This window comes from Crocodylus porosus, unplaced genomic scaffold, assembly GCF_001723895.1.
Source record: "Crocodylus porosus isolate Cpor-Errol unplaced genomic scaffold, CroPor_comp1, whole genome shotgun sequence".
In the NCBI taxonomy this organism is placed as follows: Eukaryota; Metazoa; Chordata; order Crocodylia; family Crocodylidae; genus Crocodylus; species Crocodylus porosus.
In genome coordinates this window covers 252,601,322-252,608,076 of record NW_017728886.1, presented here as the reverse complement: position 1 = coordinate 252,608,076, position 6,755 = coordinate 252,601,322, and positions in this window count along the sequence as shown.

Below are 6,755 nucleotides of genomic sequence, written 5' to 3'. Positions count from 1 at the left end.
AGCTGGCAGAGGGTAGGTTTAGGTTAGATATCAGGAGGCGCCACTTCATGGTCAGGGCAGCTAGGGTCTGGAACCAACTTCCAAGAGAAGTGGTGCTGGCTCCTACCCTGGGGGTTTTAAGAGGAGGTTGGATGAGCACCTTGCTGGGGTTGTTTGACCCCAGTACTCTTTCCTGGCATGGCAGGGGGTCAGACTAGATGATCTATTCAGGTCTCTTCCAACCCTAGAAACTATGAAACTATGAAACTAAGTCCCCTATAGTCAGGAAAACTTATTGAGCTGACTTCCTTTATTGTTACCAGCTCAGAATTACACATCTGTGCAGTTGGACACAATTAACGGCCTTTCCTTTCTAGATAACCACTGCCACCACTACAGACTTTTCTGCCACTGACATGATTGGAGCAATCTGTGGTCATGAGCTTCCAGGGAATAAGCACTGCCCATTTCTCCTCTGCCAAAGGAGTTCTTATTTTGGTGTCCTGCCCTGCAGGGCTGAGGTGAGCCTAGCATTCAACTCCAGGAGTGTGGCCTGCTGCATCAGAGAGAAGGCATGTTGCTTTGGCAAAGGCAGCCAGATGCGGGGGCTCTCTGCCCAAATTGCATATGCTGGTTGCTGTGTAGCAGTAGAACTTGTTACTGTGGACAAGTCCTCTGTTGCTACCAAGTCAGCTCTTATTGAGCGTGCATGGGGCCTAATAAGCTATTTTTTACCTGGCGTGCACATCTGTACCCTAAGGATCTTTCTTTCCCTCTCCTGTAGTTCTGTACAGAAGGTTAGACTGATGGGTTATTATTAGCCTATATTCTACCTATTAGCACTGGGTAGGATGTGAGTAGCACCACATGTAAAGGTATCTACTGAGATGACCTTTCATCTGTGCCAAGATACAGAGCTCATGGATACAAGTAGGCATTGCTGGCTCCTGTTTCCTTTGCCCCTTCTAACTGCCCTTTGTTCTATTTACAGTTTAAATGACTGTATTTAGGGTATGGGGAAACAAATTGGAGCTGGCTTATATTTCACTTACTACTGTAAAGGCACAATTTTTATTTTGGCCCTATCAAGAATTTCTTTACTGAAAGCCCATTTTCCTTTGGTTTATTGATTGATTGTTTGACACTATGGCAGAATAGGGTTTTTTTACCATCTTTTTTTTTTGCTGCTCCAGTTATTTTTTTCTGAATGGCTTTAAATCAATAGACAACAGTACAGTCATGTTACAGCTGGGCTGTTATTCTGGTAAGAAACACCTCTCTTGTTTTTAAAATAACAAAATATAGTGAATGAAATACGAATTATCCAGAAAGTGCTAGCACATCTTGTTATTAAAAAATTAAACATACAGTTGCATGGTCTCTTACAGAGAAATCATGATGTGCAAGAGGAACATATAGAAATGAATACTTATTGAACTAATCAATGATAATGCTTTGCACTTTTTACCTCTGTTTCTGAAGTTTTTTTATCAACCACTAATTAAGCTTAATTCATTGCACTACTGGCTTACTATACTAAGAACTACTACCTACCTCATGTAGGAATGAAAAGTATCTGTGAATGTGCCAAAAGATTCCTATGTCTTACCTCCCTAGTAGATTGACAATCTTAGGGGAAAATATAATTGGAAATGATTTCACGTGCTCATGTAGTACGTGGAAAGATCCCTGCTCAAGGCAAGAGCATTGCCTGTGTAAATCAACCTAGACAAATGCTTGTCTAAAATAAAAAATTTCCAGTGATAGAAATTCCACTGTCAATCTGGGTAATCTCTTCCATAGTCAAATCATCTTTATAGTCAAAAGTTTTTCCTAATTTATAATCTAATTTTTTGCAACTTAAGACAATTATTTCTTGTGGGCACAAAGAATAATAGATCACCAACTTTTTTATAATTGCTGTTTTTGGATTTGAAGACTGCTGTCAAATTCCCCTGCAGTCTTATCTTCCCCAGACTAATTAATCTCATTTTTTCCAGTCTTTGCTCAGGTCATGTTTTCTAGCTCTTTAAATCTTTCTTGAGCCGTGGTGCCCAAAACTGGACACAGCATGCCAGGTGAGGAGGTCTTGTCAAGTGCTGAACAATGCTTCCAAGATTCCTTCAGTATATTACAAGGTGGCAAGGACACAGCTCAGAGGCAAAAGAAATTATTGAATTAATTAAGCTCATAACTTAAAATTTAACATAGAACCAAATAAGGTTTATTGCTCAGTGCGTAGTGGATTGATTGCTTCCTAAACTGTGAATGACCTGCCCAACCCAAACTCTTATCCAAATATCTACTAAGGCTTTCTGTTCAAGGATCTGTAACGATTGATCATTTAGTTCTACACCTCTCACCTTCTGTATATTGTCTTCTATACTCTTGTGCAGAATTTTCATCTAACAAATCAAACATGTATGTTAAACATCAATGTCTATCATATACTAATTATGCAACCTCCCCATCCCTAACTACCAAGCATGAGGCTTTTGGGTTCCACTTTGATGATCATTATTGCACATTCTAATACTGCTGTCAGGTTCATCCTCTTTGGCTTCTGACTTGCACAGAGGAAAGAGCAAGAGGTGAGCTGCAGAATGAGCAAGAGTTTCCTTTGACTCCACTTGTATAATGGAGGAGGTAAGCAACTTTTTGGCTATTCAAACAGAATTTAAAACAAACACCAAAACAGCCAAGACTGATGTCTTCAGTAACATTTATGATCTTCTATTTAGCTTGGCACCTGAAATGACAACTGAGGCGCAATATGCTACTTTCTAAAGCTGCAGGAGAGTCTTGTACTTTGCATTTGATGAAAGGAAGCCCTTTTCGAGTAATTATTTCTTTTCCAAGTCCTGTTGCATTGTTCCAAGAAATGCTGCAAGGTAACACCCGAGCTGAATAGTCATATCCAAGTTGAAAGTTGTAGAAGGTATCTCTCTTTATAGGGGGAAAAAGGTCAATATTTGGTGGTTCAGCTCCAGAACGCCTGCATTTTTCATTTGGCTTTCTTCCATACGGCAGCTGCATTGCTTATAAAGTAGTGTAAGAGTGATATCATAACTGTGATGGTCCAAAAATCAGACAATATCACCCTAAAAAGTCCTTGCCTCTTGCATTGTTTATATAGAGCTGATTAGGCATTACTGTATAGTATATTTAAAGGTAACCACGTACAGCCATTTTCACCTTGTAAAGACTAGCATAGAAAACAGAGCTCCTGTGTATAAACTTACAAGTCAGATTACATTTTATTTTAGGAACATCACATTTACTGCCTGAAGTACTCCATGCACATGTCTTGCTGACCTGGAACTCCAACTGTGGATCTAATAGACATGGTGTGACTGGCTGTCTTCAAGTCAAGGGAGCCAAGTTCCATATGAAACAATTGGGGCAGGTGATCTTGTAGGAGCTAGGATGACCTGGGGCATCTTGGGTGGAATTTCATAACCACTGATCAGATGGGAATAAGTTATTTAGATTTAGTTTAGCCTCTCTGAGCCTCTGGACCCAATATGTTTATACTGGTGTCATTGGCCTGTTCAGCAATATAAGCTAGGAGTGGACATATGTTGTACAGCCTAACACCAGTTTAATTCACTTAAATCTTGTGTAGAATTACCCCATAAAAGATCAGGTGTAAATATATTCTGGTGTAAGTTACAGTAGTGTAGGTCTGTAGCTTGCCACTTGCTGAAGGCAAATAGGCTGTTACCTGCTAACTCGCCAAAAGGGGCAGTAACAGTGCCATACTGCATACAGCTACCTCAGGAGCGCTGGTGTCTTCACTCCAGATCCAGTTATAATTTACAATGGAGAATAAAAACAATGTACATTACCTTGATTTAAAAATATAATGTGTCTGATTCCTGAAAGTCAAAACATTATATCCAGGGACATCTATAGTAGCATCCATTCATCAGCAAGTGATGGTGGATATTGCAGCTCTTTTACTGACTGGTGGTGCATTTTCTCTTGTGGCTGTAGAGACTGATGTTAGACTTGCAGGTCCTGCCACAATGGTCATAGAGGAACATAGCATTAGGGGTTACTGTACTGATCAAAGGCTGTTTCCTTTGGTCATGTTTCTGTTGTAATTTGAGTAACCACTTCTCATTGTCATGTTGGACTCCGTGATTGAGAAGGGAGCACCACTTAGTCCTGGCTCCTGCTAAGGCCTCCCAAAGGTTTGGGTCAATTCCAAAAACCTACTTGCAGATGTCTTTGAAGCGCAGTTTTGGGTGCCCTTCTCTTCAATCCCCACCTGCCATTTGCCCATACAGGATGTCCTTCAGGATGCACCCTGTGGAGATGGCCAAGCCAGCATAGGCACCACTGTCTGAATAGTGCGATGATGGTTGGCAGGTCAGCTTGGCAATGACCTCTGCACTGGTAATTCTGTTTTGCCTCTTGATTTCAAGGATGCGCCATAAGCAGCATAGGTGGAAGCTGTTCATCTTCTTTTCTTGACATGCAGATGTTGGAAACATCTAGGAAACATACAAAAGTCATAAGTCTATAGGAGAAAAAGCCTAGCACCTTAAAGATAAAAACAACAGTCGTACAAGGGTTCCCCTTTCTATATTTTTTTATTTATATTTAATTATATAAACCATATGTACTAACCCTCAAGAACTAGAGGGGGCAACATTCATTTTACTTCTGTGTTTGCACAAGGAACTACTTGTAAAATACTACTATAGCATGTAGATTATTTTTTCACAGTTAAAGCAAAGCATTTTTCCATCTAGAGCATCTCTGGATAGTAAAAGTAAAATATTCTTACTCCATAACCTTGTATTAATAGTTGTACCGCTCAAGACTATATCTAGCTTCTTAAAATAAAATAATAATTATAAAAACCTTTCCTGCTTTACCCTCAAGATAAAGCTAAGAGGAAGTGTAACCTGTATATTCTGGAGTACTACTGAATGACTTTGACCCTCTTCCTTGATTGAAAAGATACACTTGAAATATATGTAATGGTTTCCAGATACTACAGCAGAAGGATGTCTTAGAGATAAATGGTAATAATGCTAAATGCATGTGTATCCTAGATTTCTTTGGCACAGCGTAGCAGGTTTACTCAAGCTTATCAGAATGAACTATGAAACTATGAAACAAGATTGGTTTAATTCTTCCATAATATTTTCCCATGCCTGTGCAATGCACCCCGAGGTATTTCACCCCTGTGGAGAAGATTGGCACAAACCCTATGGCCATCTGGCCATGCCAGTACCAAAGGGCAGCACTAAGAAGCACTCTTGAGAGGGTGAGGTCATTAGTGTGCCTAGCACCACACTAAGAGGGGCTATACTATACCAGGTTTAGGGTATCACCCTGATGGAGCAGATTTAGTATGTTTTAGTTCAGTGCTCTGCAGTGTGCTCCTCAGGTGGTGTAGACATGCCCCTTACATCCTACTTAAGTCTATTAGGAGAGCTTGAATGGTGCGCTGGCCTTGCACCGAACCTTTGCAGGTGGGTGAATTGCAGTCATAAAGTAAAAACAGAGGTAAAAATCAACAACAACGTCACCTCATCACTAGGAAAAACACAACTACTGTTGAGTTTCTCTGTGAGCACTAGGGGAGAATAACATAAGTGGGGAGCATTAAGGGATGCCTTCTGTTTACACTATGGAGAACAATACTTACATTACAGCTTCTCAGAGCGGTCTGCTTCTTGGCCTTACCCTGCCCTCTTTCTTGTTACCTTGAAAGGAAAGGAGGAGAAGAACAAAAGTCTGGAGACTAACTGCTGGTGAAAGAACGGTGCTTAGGTCTGTTTGCACATATGCACATCTTCAGGGGTGGCTCCTGGGGGCGAGTGCACTGATGCAGTTTCAACCCTCTTTGATTCCTGCTCCACCCGAAACTTAAAACCAACTGCCTGGGAGGGGCAGCAGCATTTCTGTTCAGGCAGCGGTGAGAGAGTCGATTGAATCGGGGGGAAGGAGAAGATGAGGGCGGAGGAAACATCAGACTGCCAAACCAAACAGCACCCACAACTAGAGCCCAGCCCAGCCCAATGAGTGAAGCAAATAAACAGGTAAGAGAGAGGGTCCAGGGTAATGCTGGGAGTAGGGGGTCAGTACACACATCCACAGGAGGCCTCAAATGCCTCTACACAAACGCTCGTAGTATGGGTAACAAGCAGGAGGAACTCACCCTCCTGCTAGCTGACACCAGCCCGGACATAGTGGGGATTACGGAAACATGGTGGGACTCAACGCATGATTGGGCGGTGAATGTCAAGGGCTATAGGCTGTACAGGAGGGACAGATAGGAAAGAGAGGTGGGGGCGTGGCGCTCTATATTAAGGAGGAATACACATCCTCATCAATTAGCAAGGGGTCAGGGGAGGGGCACTCTGAAGTGCTTTGGGTTAGAGTACAAGGCAGTCAAGGGGAAAGAGACTTAACTACCTCTGTGAGCTGACCCAAGAATTCCTGGTCAAGCTCTTCTCCCTGGCTGGGAGGTCTGTACAGTCAATGCCCAGGGATGCACTGAAGCTGCGGGCACTCAGCTGTCCGAGCTCTGTTACCATTGCAGTGGTTTTTCCTTGGAAGTGGGGCTAAGGAAGAAGTCAAGGCTAAGGATGTGGTAGTCATGAGGGACCTGAACTTCCCAGACATCTGCTGGGAAGAACAGTCAGCCAGGTCTGAATGCTCACGCAGGTTCTTGGCCAGAGCGCAGGACCTCCATCTAACCCAGGAGGTGCACAGCCCCACCAGGGGAGACGCCTTGTTGGACCTAGTGCTGGCCA